This window comes from Nuphar pumila, chromosome 4 (assembly GCF_984573655.1).
Source record: "Nuphar pumila chromosome 4, dmNupPumi1.hap1.1, whole genome shotgun sequence".
Taxonomy (NCBI): Eukaryota; Viridiplantae; Streptophyta; class Magnoliopsida; order Nymphaeales; family Nymphaeaceae; genus Nuphar; species Nuphar pumila.
The window spans coordinates 124,336,271-124,352,261 of NC_143252.1; positions in this window are offsets into that span (position 1 = coordinate 124,336,271).

Genomic DNA, 15,991 nt, shown 5'->3' on the forward strand with positions numbered 1-15,991 from the left:
TTTGGGAAGCGTATCTGAAAGGAGTTACAGATCTTCCATATGTAACTTTAAAATATCAATTGGCAGATTTCTTCACCAAAGCTTTGTGTGCTCCACGGTTCAATTTCTTCCTTGACAAACTTTTGGTCATCCTGCCCTAAGTTTGAGGGGGGGTGTTAAATTATATAATCAACAACTGTAATTCAATATATATTTTATATATATATAAGGTAATACATATATATAATATATGTATATGTATCTATTTATTATATATAAGGTAATACATATACATATATATAATATATGTATATGTATCTATCTATTATATATATATATATATAATATATATTTAGCCATAAGGGTATATCCATCATTTTACCCATATTCTTTTTTGAGAATAGGTATGTAATTCTTCTTTTTTATTTCTTTTTCTTTCTTTCTTTTTTTCTCTTTTTATTCTTTCATCTTTTAGCACACGAAGGGGCCCACCCAACATGATCGTTGGACCCTCCAACGTAACCGTTGGAGGGGTCCCAACGATCATATTGGGAGCCCCTCCATGGCCTCTTATTGTGTATAAATAGGGGTGTTCCCCCTTGAGTTTCCGTAAGGCTTTGGGGCAAAGTCCAAGTGTTTCATAATAAAGTTTTTTATTCTTTTATGCCTTTGTGCAGTTGTGAGATTTAGTGAGTTGTGCTTTTGTGCACAAGTATTCTAAGAGTACTTATTGTGCATGTGTGCACTAGTTTATCATCAAGAATATTAAGGTCTTGATCATAGTATCTTGTTAAAGATACTTTTACACACATATGGTAGGTTACGCACATTACACACTCCAGGCATCATACTTTCATTACCATAACTGTTAGCCAACCATAGAAGCATGAAAATAAAAATATCATAAGTGTGATTTAAAATATATTTACAGATACAATAACTGCAAGATCTTAAATTATAGTGTAATTGCAAGTCACATGCACTCTAAACAGTATTGATGTGTTTAAAATTTAGGTAAGGAAGCACTATGTTAATTTCATAGCATAATCACTAGCTCACAATATTTCCAATTATGGGCAGATACTATAGCTACGGACTCAAAACCATCTGTTAAGTGAACAAACCATCTGTTAAGTGAACAACAATACATATGAAAATTTAGATCAGTGGATAAGTCATTGAAAAATGCATCTTCAGAATGATATAATAAAAGTTGGTTTCTTATGAACCAAAGAAATGTAAGTAGCATTCCGTCAAGGCATGGTGGAATATAATTACCAAATAAAGCACCAGTAGCAGTTACCTGACAAAAGCATGTTTTCAAGGTCTCTCATAATCCAAACATGATCTATACATGAATGAGGATGAGAAAAAATCCTTTTCAAAGTCCTCACCATGGTTTTTATTTAAAGTTTGAGATGGTTTAAAGGATACAAGAAGATCGATGCAGAATACTGGAAGACAAGCAGGAGGTGAGAAATATGGAGAGGATAAGCGTGTTAGCAGTTTTTAAACTATTAATTTCATCATCCAAAGGCCTTTATAGTATTCTGTTTCAAAATGAACATTGTTGTCCGCCCATTTGATGTATTTTCTTTTCAAGATGAAAGAGTCGATAATTAGATTATAGTGGACTGGATGATGGTCAAAACGAAGAAATACGCCCCAGCACAGCTAGCCATCAGGCCAACACTTCCAACACAATAAAAAACGTCTTTTCCAAAATCACATGCTTGGTTAGTGTTCTGCATAGGAAGAAACTAATCAAAGCCTTCAATAGAAAGACTGTAAACAAGGCTTACTCACTTATTGGATCCTGGTAAAGCACTCCAAACATCACTTGGGACAGCGGAAGGAGTCTGCAAGGAAACCATCCCGGCGGCTTCCACCAGTTTACTACAATAGTCAGTGGAACTAGAAAAGACCCATACACACCTCTTTTTCTTGAGGCACCCTGTCCTCCTGCCTTCCAGGCCTGTTGCCCTAAAATGAATCAATTCATTCTTTTCTTAATTCTCTTCATTGAAAAGTGAAATTTTCATGGTGGTAGTTGTTTCCCAGTTTGCATCTATTTGAAGATATTAGATATGAAAACATATTGAATTGATGGAAAAAAGAATCTTTTCGTGGTGCCTAGTCCAAGCTATTTGATGCACTAACTGTTGCTATTCACCAGTTTATGGTTTGTCACAAGATAACCAATTTTATTTGTAAAATGCCACTTTAAAACCAAAAATAGTAGCTGATAGTCCAAAATTCATTCATGACAAGATTATTTTGAGCAAGATGTGAAATATCAACAATGTTTATACTGTCATACCTTCTTCATAGAGAACTCAAGCATGGGATTCCCAGCAAGTGATATTCCACAGTCACTGCTTGAATCTAGATTTGGCTGCTGCTGCACCATGTATATGCTCTCTTGCTGTTCAACAGTTGTAGCAAAGTGCAACCCTGAAAGAGGAGGAAAATTCGAAGTTTCTTCCCTGTGTTTTACGGCTTCTGTGAATGAAATCTTTCTTATAGAGCTATTTGATGACAAGTCATCACATAAGTCGTTATTTTCTTGAAGATAATCATCACTGCCTTGCATGGAGTAACGCATTTCAGCTGAAAATGGAAAACCTCCTTTCTCAGGACTCTTAGACACACCAGAAATACACATGCAGCTCGCTTCAGCATTTACTACATAGGTCTCTCCAACTTTGGAGGAGACACACTCCATAGTTGCAGGACACCCTGATTCATTGAGCAGGAGCGTTTTACAAGATGAATTTGTGTTTGAGTTCCTGCTCATGCAAGAATCAAATGATGAGGCAGAACTGATGTAAGCTTTTGTAGGAGCAACCAAAACTTGATCTACAGTTTGTCCACATCCTGCAACTGAAGGGAAAACAGCATTTTCTCCATGAAAATCAGCAGCAGATAACATTGAACCAATATTATTGCATTGGTGTGGATCTCGTAAACCTTGTTCCAGCAAGTCAGCTGGTGAAGCATCCAGTTGTTTGTTCGAATCCGTTGACCTACTAGTCAAATGCTGAATAAGATTGGGCTTTACATTCCTTTCTTGCTTATCAATACAAACTTGAGCCTCCAAATCCTTAATCCAGTCTGATGAGTTCCCATCCAAATCAACATAAAGATTAATTCCCTCCTCACAACTGACAAAGAACTGAAAGGAGCAAGTAGATGCTGCGGTGGAGTTCTCACTTAAATTAATAGAACGGCACCTGACAAGGCGTTCATTGTTTTTTCCTTTTCTTTCTCGAACCACTTGTGTGTTCTTATGTCTACCTGTGGTGCTGCAACTTCGTGAATTTGAACCAAAGTTTTCTATAGATCCAGGGGAAATTTTATTCTTGTGGTGTCGGTTACAATTAATAGGATTACAATGTGATTCTAGAAATTTTGGTTCAGGTAAATGACTGCCAAAGCTTATAGGAGAAGTTTTACCAGCAGGACCGACATGAATCAGGTTTTGAGTACCATCTTGTACCTGCATTGACAGGGTTAAATTGTCCAAGTCATTAACTATATGGCTCCATCAAATGCCAAGTAACAATCCTAAATAACTCAGTATTGATTTACATCCTTTGATCAGTTAAGCACTGTCATAATCATACAAGCATTTAATTGAGCATAACTGCATTATGGAAAAATGATCCACCAACTTGGATATATACAAAGAAGTATGAGATATATTTTTAAAGGAAAAAAAAGTCTGTGAGATGGAGAAAACTAGTAATCTAAATGGTGAGTGGTATTAAACACCCGACAGCCCAGAGTCAATGTATACTATAAACTAAGGTTGTAAGTATGATATCATTACCCGTATCGGTCGGGCCCAAAATAAGATACATATTGTATCGTATTGTACCAAAAAATTTAAAAAATCAGCAAAAATCAGCAAAAAATCATAACACATGAAACAATGATGAATTGCACAAAATACAACCATAAAATCACATATGAAGCATTTATGTCTCTATGAGTGACATAAGACATCATCAAACATCAACTATTTCACATGAACAATGCAAAATATTAAATATCTTGCAATTAAGAACATGCCACAAGACTCATACTTTCATATTACATAACAAAAACAAAATAACCAAGTTTATGAATACTTAATAGTTAAATAACCAAATTACTTTCCTTGTATCGTAAACAATAACAAGAACATGCCCTGTATCGTACCCCCAAATTGCTCTCATGACTCCTAAGGTGTGTGGATACCCCTCTAATGGTCTCTACACAAAATGAGGGAGTCGGCCCTCAAGAGGTCTTTAAAACACAAAAAAAATATGATTCAGCCCTTTTTAAAGTGTGCCGAAGGTGTATCATATGATACACCTTGGATTGTACAATACGATATTGTACAATACATACGATACATATATGAAACATGCTCATATCGTGATAGAGTATGTATTGTTACTATTGTATTGTTATCTCCCATAGTAATAATATGTTTCGTATGATACGGTACGATACAACATTTCTATAAACTCAAAATCTACCCTTAAGTTGGTCAATCTATAAGTCATAAAATATCAAGTCTTAGGCACCTTGTTCCAAGTTCACTATTATTGCCTCAGCCAAATCTGCACATGGTAAATCTGGTTTGAGTCATCAAATCCTCCTACCTGATGGCTCCGTCCATTAGTGGTTTAATCTGGCTCAGTAACCCTCAAAGTTCCAGTTGAGGCAAGGTTTGAATATGGCCCTCACCATCGTATATTATCATATGCACTCATACTTGGAAGCCGTAAACATGGTAAAAATCAATGCCATGGGGAAAACTTGCATGAATCTATTAAAAATCATCTGCTAACATTCTGTTATATAGAGCATAATACCATGAATAAAGGAAATAGTAGCGACATAATTTGCATCTAATACATGATTACTTTCTCAAAAGGACTATATATTGAAAGTTGTACCTTATCTAAATTACAGTCTGTGAAATCTATTGCTCTCTTATTTGTTGGTGCCAAGTCTTTTCCAAGAACTCTTTGAGAATTAACTGCAAAAATAATACAACAATGAAACAGATGATAATGATCCTAACATGCTTCCAAGTGAAGACTGGCTTAAGCATACCGTGTTTCTTTTCCTTTATAGAATTGGATTTGGTTTTCATGTCTGATGTTAGCAGTCCAGGAAGAGAGATCCCACCACCACCATCAAGTCTATCTGCTGAAGGTGTTAGTGTTGTGTTTTTCTTAAACAATTTCTTAATGCAAGAACCTGAAAGCTTCTCAACAAAACCTCTAGCTGGAGCTGACAGAAGCTTATTCTGTCCTTTCCCCTGCACCAAATTTTGAAATTAAATAGAATTAGTAGGATTGAAGATTCATGCAATAAAGCTAGCATTACTATTCCAATTTGGTGGCACTTCATGGTTGCAAAGATATGAACTTTAACCACTTAGAATTTGAAAAGAACCTTGAAAAATGATAGCCGATACTTTGTATTATTTGCAGATAGGCCATGTTTCTTGCATAAACCTTGAAGTTCTTTACATGGGAGATTAAGATAAGAGTCATCTTTCCTGTGTCCCATGAGCTTACTCCCACTGTATTGGTAAGCAAGCGCATACAGAGATATTCATTGTCAATCGTGATCTGAATAAAAGATGAATATCAACATTGCTGAAGAATACGTTAAACAAAATGCACCTATTAGAAAACAAAAAGAAAAATCCAAACGGCCCTAAAAGTCACCATCAAACAGGCTGAATATCATTCAATGTTGTAATTATTGTATTGGAACCTGTATCAAAAGTGATGAAGATACAGGTGTATCATATTGTATCGTAAGATACGGAAAAAAACCTGAATACACAAAAAATAGAAAAATTTAGAAAAATCATAGAATAAAACATTAGATAACAAACAAAAGAAAACATTTTGAGTAAACAAATCATAACAACCACATAATATAAAAATAAATAAAATCTTAAATAACTAAAAGTTTTAAAAAATATGACCAGAAAGATAATTAAAACACATTTAAGTAGTCAAACTACAATATCAAGTAGACTTAATTATGAAAATTGCACATGAATAAATATGTAACAATTATCAAATATAAAAACTATAATTGTGATGTTATAACAATGTATCCAATACATACATCAAAAGAGGAAAGTAAAAAAAAAGTAATGACACTTCTAAGTAGTAAGCATTAATAAGAGAAGTTTCATAATATCTTCATTAATAAGCACAAGAGTTGAATAATGTGTGCTTTTCCATAATAATATTTCTATTTCTCTTTCTTGTCTTCACTAGTCACAATAAATTAAGTAGAAACTTCTATTTTTTTGTTCACATAGCTTATGAAATAAGTGAAGAGGGATCTATTAAAGTCTCATTTATGTCAAAGTTGTCATTAAAAGTGAAAACACTGAAAAGGAATCCAAAATAAATTGCTTGAAAATTTTCAACACAAAAAAGTGAAAGAGTTGCCGTACCTTACGATACAGCATGTATCGTATGATATGGTCTGATACACTGCATTTTCTGATTCAGGGGGTTATATCATATCACATGGACCAACGATACTCCGATACACCGTATTGTATCGTACAATATGATATGATACTGATAACACTCATACCGCTTCACTTCAAGCATGAAAAGAATGGAAGCACTAAATTTAACAAAAGTGAGCAAGCATTGCTAGTGAAACTGAATTTAGAGTCACTGTTCAAGCATAGTGTATGAGTCCACATTCCACAGTAAATAAAGGAAATGAAGTATTATGTGATTTCTGTAGGCTTAGGCCAGAAACAAGATAAACACGAGGCAAAGGCACTTGCAGCTTGACTTTCAAGAACAGAAAGTTGGTAAATTTCGGACTTTCAAGAACCAATACCAAATGATAAGCTGTTGATTTTTCCTTTTTCAGAAAAAACTTAAAATACTCTGCACAGATCCCACAACCAAAACCCAAAACCAGGTCTAGTGGAAAAGGCTCAGATGAACTTGAAGTTGAATTAGGGTCACAGCAAGTGATCCCCTTGCATCATTTTGTAAAACAGAACACCACCAATAATAGACACCAAAAGCTCAAAAATACTTCAAAACAGTGATACCCATCTAAGTGAAACACAAAGAAATACCGAAAAGCATAAACTTAAACCGGATAAAAAGACCACAGCTAATATTTTTTTCCTGCCATCATATTTTCCAATGAGAAATAATACCTAGAAAAGAGGACAAATAAAAATTTTCCAATATCATAAGGAAGGAGTAACAATGAGGAAGGTTTTGAACTCTAGATTCAACGACAAAAGTTTTGAACTCGAGATTCACCGAAGCACCATCAAACTGAACTCAAAAATGATTAAACAGATATTCTCGAATGGGTATTGATCAAAACTCACCAACTTCTCAATTTAAAACCGGCTCTCTTAAAATTGCGAAGTTGGTTGATGTCCTTTTTCACACACAAAAATACAGGGAAAATACAACTATTGAGAAGTTGGTCATCGATTTCCCATTTTGTTTTTCGTTTTTTCTAACGAAGAAAAAGACGGGAAATGAAAGCAACCATCTTCGTGACACTAAGCCAGTAAAATCAGAATGGTAATAGCCAAACATCTCCAAACCACTAAAGAAGAATGACTACTTGAGTAGATGCCAAAAACCCACAGCCATCAAAAACGATAATTGATGAAGTTGGTGGTATTGGTGAACCATGGTGCTTATTTGGATGATATGGAAACACCGACAAGGAGTCACTGCACTCCCCGTTGATGATGATAGAGATGACAACTAAAAGTACCACATACCTCTATACTGCTGATAATCTTATTTTTGGTGGAACGAATTGGGGAGAAGAAAAAAAAAAGCATGTAACACAAAGAGAGAGAGAGAGTACATTGGAAGTGAAAACTATCTGAAGCTGTTGCTTTTGAAAAAAATGAGGCTAAATCAAAAAGAAAAAAGAAGAAAAATATCATTGTTCCGTTGGTCATTCGGAAGCAATCATGCTGGTTGTGGTTGGAGGGAAACTGTCAGAACTCCAATACTTTTTATGACCAATGAGGGTATAAGATTTTAATAAATGATTGCATGCCTCCGGTGTCTTGGAGAGACAGGGACTCCCTCTGATCCCCACTGATCCAATCGCACGAGCGTCTTGACTCTTGCTGTTTAGGTGTTTTTTCAACCGTACAATGTTTAAGTGTTTTTTTTTTATTATTTAAAGTAACATCAAGAGGAACCTAGCCAAGAACCGGGTGACTTAATGTGCTGGCCTCCCTGGGAGTAGGGCTGGAAAACAAGCCCTTGTAGCTCAGCTCATGTGGCACATAAAAAGCTCGTTCAAACTCATATAATAAACTCAGCAAGCTGAATATGAATGGAAGTGGGCTCGGCTCAACTTGGACAAGCACGTTAGGTAGTTAAAAATATATTTTACATATATTTTTATATAATCCTATTTATTGCACCTCTAAAGCAATGTATTTTGAGTATAAACAAGCCAGCTCTAACTTGGCCTGTTTAACTCCAACATATTATGTGCTTGAACTTGGCTTGGCTCACCATAAGAATGAGCTGAGCTTTAAACACTTCATGCTCGTCTCGTTCAACTTGTGTACCAGCCCTACCTACTAGATAAAACTCTCAGTCTCGTCATAGATACCCAATATACAACTCATATAAATGGTATGGAGTCCATTTATAGTGTTTGAGAAATTGGTCATCGAAAAATGATTGTATTGTATGAAAAAAAATGATTGGTTTTCAAAAATGCTTCACAGTTTACCAAATTCGTCAAATGAACCATTCTGTATGTTCTTAATTTTTTAAGAACCTTTTTACCATTCTCACGTGTGAACCTCACAAATTTTGTAATCCCATGCGAATTTTCTCAAAAATATGCATAACAACCTTTGTTCTTATATTTATGTCTCAGTCATTCAATAGTGAAAACCTATATTATTATAGCTGTTGGAAAGCTGAGAAAGCTTAGACACATATCTCTAACTTTTCCATTTTAAGTCAGAACCGAAAACCCTTCTAGGCTTCTCATTTTTTAGATCTAAAACCAGAACAAAAAATTATTTTGCATATTGTTACAATCGAATAGTCTGTGTTCCAAAAAGTGTTTCTTTTCAATAGTTGATCAGATCGATGTGATCTTTGTACCGTTGAAAAGCTAACTTCTTGATCTTCCTCTGTTATTTTTTTTATTTTCCTGAATTAGCAGCATAGGTGGCCAAAAAATACCATATAATCACTGGGATAGGCATAATTGTGTATGTTTATCTTCTATTTTAAGAACGTTCTCCGAATTGTATCTCAACACCCATTCATCATTTTCAGTGAATAAAATATCGTTAGAAATATATTTTCGTCTAGAATCTCTATTTGATTCTTTTATTTTTATTCAAAAATCAATGACAAGATAAAGTACTGCTACTGAAGTATCCTCGATGTGTGTTTCGCTAGAAACCGTCATCAAAAATTAAACATTGCATTTAATGTGGTAGTAATTTAGCATGCAGAAAAGAATTTTGCACCACTACATGTGAAACTTCATAAATTTCGCAAACATTTCAAGAATTTCGTAAACTTTTCAAGAATTTTGCAACCAATAACGTGAAACTCTTGACAAACTTTACAAGTAGTGTTACAATTTTTTTACTATAGATGCAAAAATTGTGAAAATTTTTGCACGGGGGTTGCAAAATTTCTTTTTCTTGCAAAATTTCTTATTCGCCTCTACCATTCACAAGAAATTCACCAAAAAAAATCATTGAAAGGGGGTCAAAATTTGGGGTTTGCGAAAATAAAGCATCCGGATGCAAAAAAAAAGGGTTAAGAAAGGAAGCATCATTCTTTCACAAAATGAAGATTTGCATACAATGCATTAATTTCACAAAGTAAAGCTACTCATACATTGCATTCATTTCATTTTTTCATAAAATGAAGTCGCTCATGCATTGTATTAATTTCATTCTTTCATAAGAATGTTGTTTCTCATTGTCTCTTTGATGGGAAAGAAAACAGACTATGTACAAAGATACCTTCATCTCTTAGGCCTAAAAAATGTTGCATATCACTGCATCTTTGATAGAAAAAAAATACAATATATACACAGGTACCATCATTGATTCTACATTCTATGTTATTCTCTTGATTTTTCTTATCCCACCCATACCATGTGATCGAACGAACGCTAACTGTGAGATATATCAACTCTACAACATCATTGTCCAACACATTTTTTCGGCTATCACAATTCGTTATAGCGGATGTCTTCTGCATCATCATTCTTTAAGTTCTCTATTATGAGAATGCAGCTCTCACGAACAACTTGTGAACTTTTGGTTCTCTATCCTACCCATACCATAAAATCTCATCATCATTGCTTTTATAAAAAAAAACCATTGTTGATAAAGTGTCGTTGATCTTTTCACAGACAATACTTTTACCAAAAAAACTCACCGTCGATGAAGTGTCATCGATCTTCTCACCACCGATGCTTTTATCAAAAAAACTCATTATCGATGAAGTAACGCCAATCTTCTCATCACTGATGTTTTTGGCGGAAAAAAACACCATCGATGAAGTGTTGCACATGCTTTTATCAGAAAAACTCACCGTCAATGAAATGTCACCCATGCTTTTACAAAAAAAAAATCATAGTTGATGAAGTGTCGCCCATGCTTTTGGAGTTTACCATTGTCGGTAAACCATTGATAAGGGATTTTCATAAAGCCTGGATATCATCACAATACCACTGAAATGTCATCAGAAGATCGTCGAAAGGATTGGAAACCACTCGCTGAGGACCAAAAGAACCCTAGGGTTGTGAAAATAGGGCATTTGGATGCAAATAAGGGGTTCAAAAATGAAGTGTAAAATCATGCATTTTTTTATGGTTTTTAAATTCAAAACCTATGAAATTTTGACTAAGTACTTTAGTGAATATGATAAAAATCATGAAAATATCCTACAATATAGGTGACATCAGCTAGGTCTGGGCATGGCCTAAGGCCTACTGACAAGACCAAAACAAGATGGTTAATATTTGTAAGACTTCATTTTTAACCTTTAAATTTGACTAAAATTTGAGCAAATTTCAAGTTAAACTCAGGCAAAAAACTGATAAGTATATTGTTAGATGCATCTCATAATTTAGAGAACATTGATGCTTCATTTTTCTAAAATCGGGTTACGGTTGGCTCGAAAATTATGCTTTTCAAAAATGACTCTCCTATATTTTGACTTTTTCTAGATTGGATCTGACTATATTCGATCTGTTTGATCCAAGTTGATATGGATCTGGACCGAGTCCATGACCCATATTAACTAGGATCTGGTCTAGGTTGGATTCATATAAATTTTGGATATGGATATGGATATGGATATGGATTTGGATCTTAGATCTGGATCTGAAATCCAAGTCTAAATAATTTAAAACTTAAAATCAAATTAAAGGTTAAATTGAATATAATCCTACTATAAGAGGACTTCCAGAGGAGGGCAACACCCTCTAGGATATTCTTAAAATAAATTATTTAATAATTAAATATCAAATAATTAATAAAATATAATAATTAAATAAATTTTGATTTTTTTTATTAGATAAGGTGGAGTTCTACTGTGTAGAACTCTACCCAAATGGGTTCTCAAGAGGGGGCGTCACCCTTTAGATAAACCTTTAATAAAAAAATTAAATAAAAATAAACTATAAGAGGATAAGGGAGAGTGTTTAGAGAGGTAGAACTCTACCCTCTATGAAAGAGAGCCCTCTAGAGGTGACATCACCCTCTAGAGGAGTCCTCTAGATAAGAGGATTAGTTAGAGAAAAAAATAAGAAAAATAAAATTTTAAAAAAATATATAAAAATGGTTGGATCCCCCCCTTTCTAGTATCGTGATTCTAGAGAGAGAGAGAGAGAGAGCCCAACTCGTGGGAGAGAGAAAAAAAAGAAAGAGAGGAAGAAGAGGAAAGTAGGAAAAATCCACCTCTCATGTCAAACATCCACCATTTTTTTGGCCTCTTTTCACTTTCAAACTAAGGTACAAGTTTCTATCTAAGTACTACGGTAAGAAATAAGTGTAAATCTGATTTGATGTATACGTATTAGAGGGAAAAAGTAAAATATGAAATTAAATACATATATATATATTGTCGATTATATACATATATATTGGTTGATTCCTTAGTGATAATCGATTTTCTTGTGTATACAAATCCGGAAGTTCATGTCAACATATTTCCAGATTTGTCGATACTTATGATTTTATTTTCATATGAGAAGAAGAAAAGAAAGCATGTAGATAAATTTTGATATTTTTGTTCATGCTCATGAGAATATGCATGTAAATCATGTAGTTGTCGAGTTAGTGTTTATGCATCGAAAACAAGCTCTGCGATTTTCTTTTTTAGCATATACATGGTTATTGTCTTAAAAAAAATCCGATTATGTCTTGATGACTATCATCATATTTTACTAAGTATTTCAGATAATTGTCATTAAATCTGTGTCATGCTATTATGTTGATCAAATTTGAATTGTGTGATAGATGTAAATATATTTTTTTTATGATGAATATCATAATAGTTCACTGGCTAAATTTACGAGCTGTTATAAAAAAAAATTGAATTTACCTGTACTGTTTAGATTGTTAGCAGCCATGTTTTTGTGGTTTCAAAACCGATATTGCGATGGTTGTTAGTAGGCTAAGTATACATTGTCTTAATGTTGTTATGCATATCAAAACTATTATTGAACTTATTTTTTTCTAGTCATATCATTAACTGATAATCAGATTGAATATACTACACCGTGGACTGTTATTGAAGTTATTTTTTTGGTCATATCATTGGCTGAAATCAGATTTGCTCAGATTATATCAAATCTAATTTTTTGGCTGACTGTCATTAATATTTGTTTGTCATCAGTTTGAATTTGCTTTATAAAATTTGTTTTGACATTACTATGTGATTGTCATCAGTTTAAATTTGCCTTATAAAAATCTATTTTTGACACTACTATGTTGATCGTCATAAACTCTGATTCTTTTTATGTTGTTACGTCAATTGTTACCAAACTTGAGTATACCTTACTATGTTGGTTGTTCGGATAAGTTCTATATACATGATTGATGGCAGTCAATAAATCTGAATTTATTTTGGTCATGTTATAGATCGTTATTGACTGCATATAGCTTATTTTTGGCGAGCTGTTATGGGCAGCCATGTTGCACCTGTGTGCAACCTTATCATGTTGTTCATAGCAGACTATTGTGCATGTTACTGCAACAACAACATGCTATCAACAACATGGCTTGATAATAGCATGTTGTTGACAGCGCGCTATTGTGCACAATTGGCAGTGTTGTGACATATTGTTCACAACAAAACTTTGTGAAGGATGATAAAAAAAAAATCAATTTTTGGACACTCTTTGCGTGTGTACAATCTAACTAGATTTGTGCCCTTTCTATGCATAGGCAATCTGATCGATTTTGACACTTTTTGCACATGTGTAATCCGATTAGATTTGTCGAATGGTAAGTTTTATGCAATTTGATTAGATTTTCATGGTTTGTGGCATATGGATTTTGATTAGATTGACAGTGTTTGGTATGTTATTTTTTTGAACAGTGATGCTATGTTCAGACCTGCATTCATGTGGACTACAGGGTGCTTTAGATGTGTTGGATTTAATTGTGCATGCATTCAATTATTATGTTGCAAATATGCATATCATACTTATAGAATTTTTGAATTTATTTTGATATTTGCATAAATATGATCACGTGCATGTTTGGGAGTTTATGCATAAACTGGATCATGATAACGTGTGTTGCAAGCATTTATTCACATGTGTATGCAAATCACTTTCATATGCATTCATGTTGTATGATTGAATGTGCATTGTGGATATATTTTGAAATAAGTGTGTTGCATGTTCACTGAGATTTTGCAAAAAGATGCATAAATCACTTGAGATACTTTTGTGGTCAGATGTGAACCATTGCAGACCATGTGGGCTAGGAGCATGTGTTGCTCTAATGTTGTTGATTTAAATTTATGCATTGCAAAATTTATTTTTAAAATTATTGGTTTTCCAAAATTAATTGCACTGTTAAAAATGTGGCGGGCGAGGGCTCGAATTGGAGTTTGCATGTGGATTTGCAAAAATGATTATTGTGAAAAGAACTTGAAATTGTTTAAAATGATAAAAGAGATCAAACAATGTAATTAATCTCTTTCTTGGTGTCCCTTTCATAGTGTAAAAATCTTGGATAGCGGTCTTGTGGGACCGTGAGGATACTAAAACTCTATGTGAGATTGTGCCTGTGAACCCGATATGGTGGTTTACCATCGGGTCACAGTTTTAGGAAGCTTTCAACTACTTTTTTTGTGAGTGATGTTGATTCAGCTGTAGTTATTGATATACCAAGAAAGTAACGTCAATGGTTGAGGATTTTCATTGATGTCCCTACATTAGGTAAGGGTTCCTAATTTTTTTATAAAAGGTGAGGATTCCTGTTATCGCAAGTGTAAAACCCAGTAATAAAATACAAATTGTGTTATGCTAAAGAAAGGACTTCAAAAATATTGTGCATGTTTTGAGTATTTGTGGGTTTAAAAAAAAGTGAAAATTAAAATTGTGTGCATTTAATAGGAACATGCATGCAAAAGCAACTTTGATAATAACGTCATAAGTTAAAAAAAGTTTCTCTTTTTATGAGGATAAGTTGGGGTCATTACACGAAAGGTCATTTATATAGAACAAAATTTCACAAGAAAAAATAATTTTGCAATACCCTGCGATGCTCTTTTAAAATTTCATAAGGTACAAACTTTCGCAACACTTAAAGGAAACATGCTTTGCTATACTCGTCATGATTTTCACAAGTGTTTTAAAATTTCACAGTCTTTTTTGGATTATCGCAACCTAAGATGCGATTTTGTTGACGCGTTTTGTGAGTTCATTCATTTTCAACATTGTGGCCAGCGAAAATAAAAAATTCGCAGCTGCGAGGGTTAAAAGCATGAAAAAAAAATGAGAACCTTTGGAATTGCCCATTTGACAAATTTGATAAATTGTGAGGTATTTTTAAAAAACACAACATTTTTGTTATACAGTATGATCATCTTTCGATTGATCATTGGTTCATCACACGAGTGAACTGCAACAAATATTCGTCCTGATCAGCTCTAATTTCATAGAGAGAGAGTTATACAGTGTTTAGACACAACCTCCAACTGACACGTAGAGGTTGTCCCCCTCCTTTTAAGAGGGGGCCCCATGCCTCCCTCCCCCCTCTTCACAAGGCCAAACACCCAATCACACAACCACGTCTCCATCTTGCATAAAACCTAAACTAAGGCCTCGTTTACGTGACACTCGAAATCAGGTTTGAAACCGGGTTTTCGGGTGTAAACCTGGTTTTAGAATGAAAACCAAGTTTGGATGACACCAAACGTGGTTTTCATGAAAATCAGGTTTGGCGAAACCTGGTTTAAAACAGGTTTTGAAAAAATTGGGTGCCCCCAATTTTTTTTCAAGGGTAAACCTGGTTTATCGGTTTACCCCTCTCCCCACAACCTTTTCTTCGCCCCTCTCCACCCTCCCACCCCTCATTTCTGATGCTTTCCCTCTTGAAAAAACTCAGGCTGGCCATTTCCGATCGATGACCTGCCCGAAAATGGTCAGGCTAATACCGCCTAATGAGGGCAAGTCTAACCAAACATTTTTTTTTACTTGTGATCGATCGGAAAATAGCCAAAATTTTGATTTTGATTTTTATTTTTTTATACATATGTGGCCATTTTCTGGCGAGCCAGCGACCCAAAAATGGTCCGAATGGTGCACCCAAACAAGGGCGACACCAGCCCAACCATTTTCCAGGTCGTGGCTGGCCAAAAAATGGCCTGGCCATTTTTTTAATATTTTTACCTTTTTTTAGGCTGTCTGGCCATTTTCCGACCATCCATTGACCGGAAAATGGCCAGATAGATGCCTC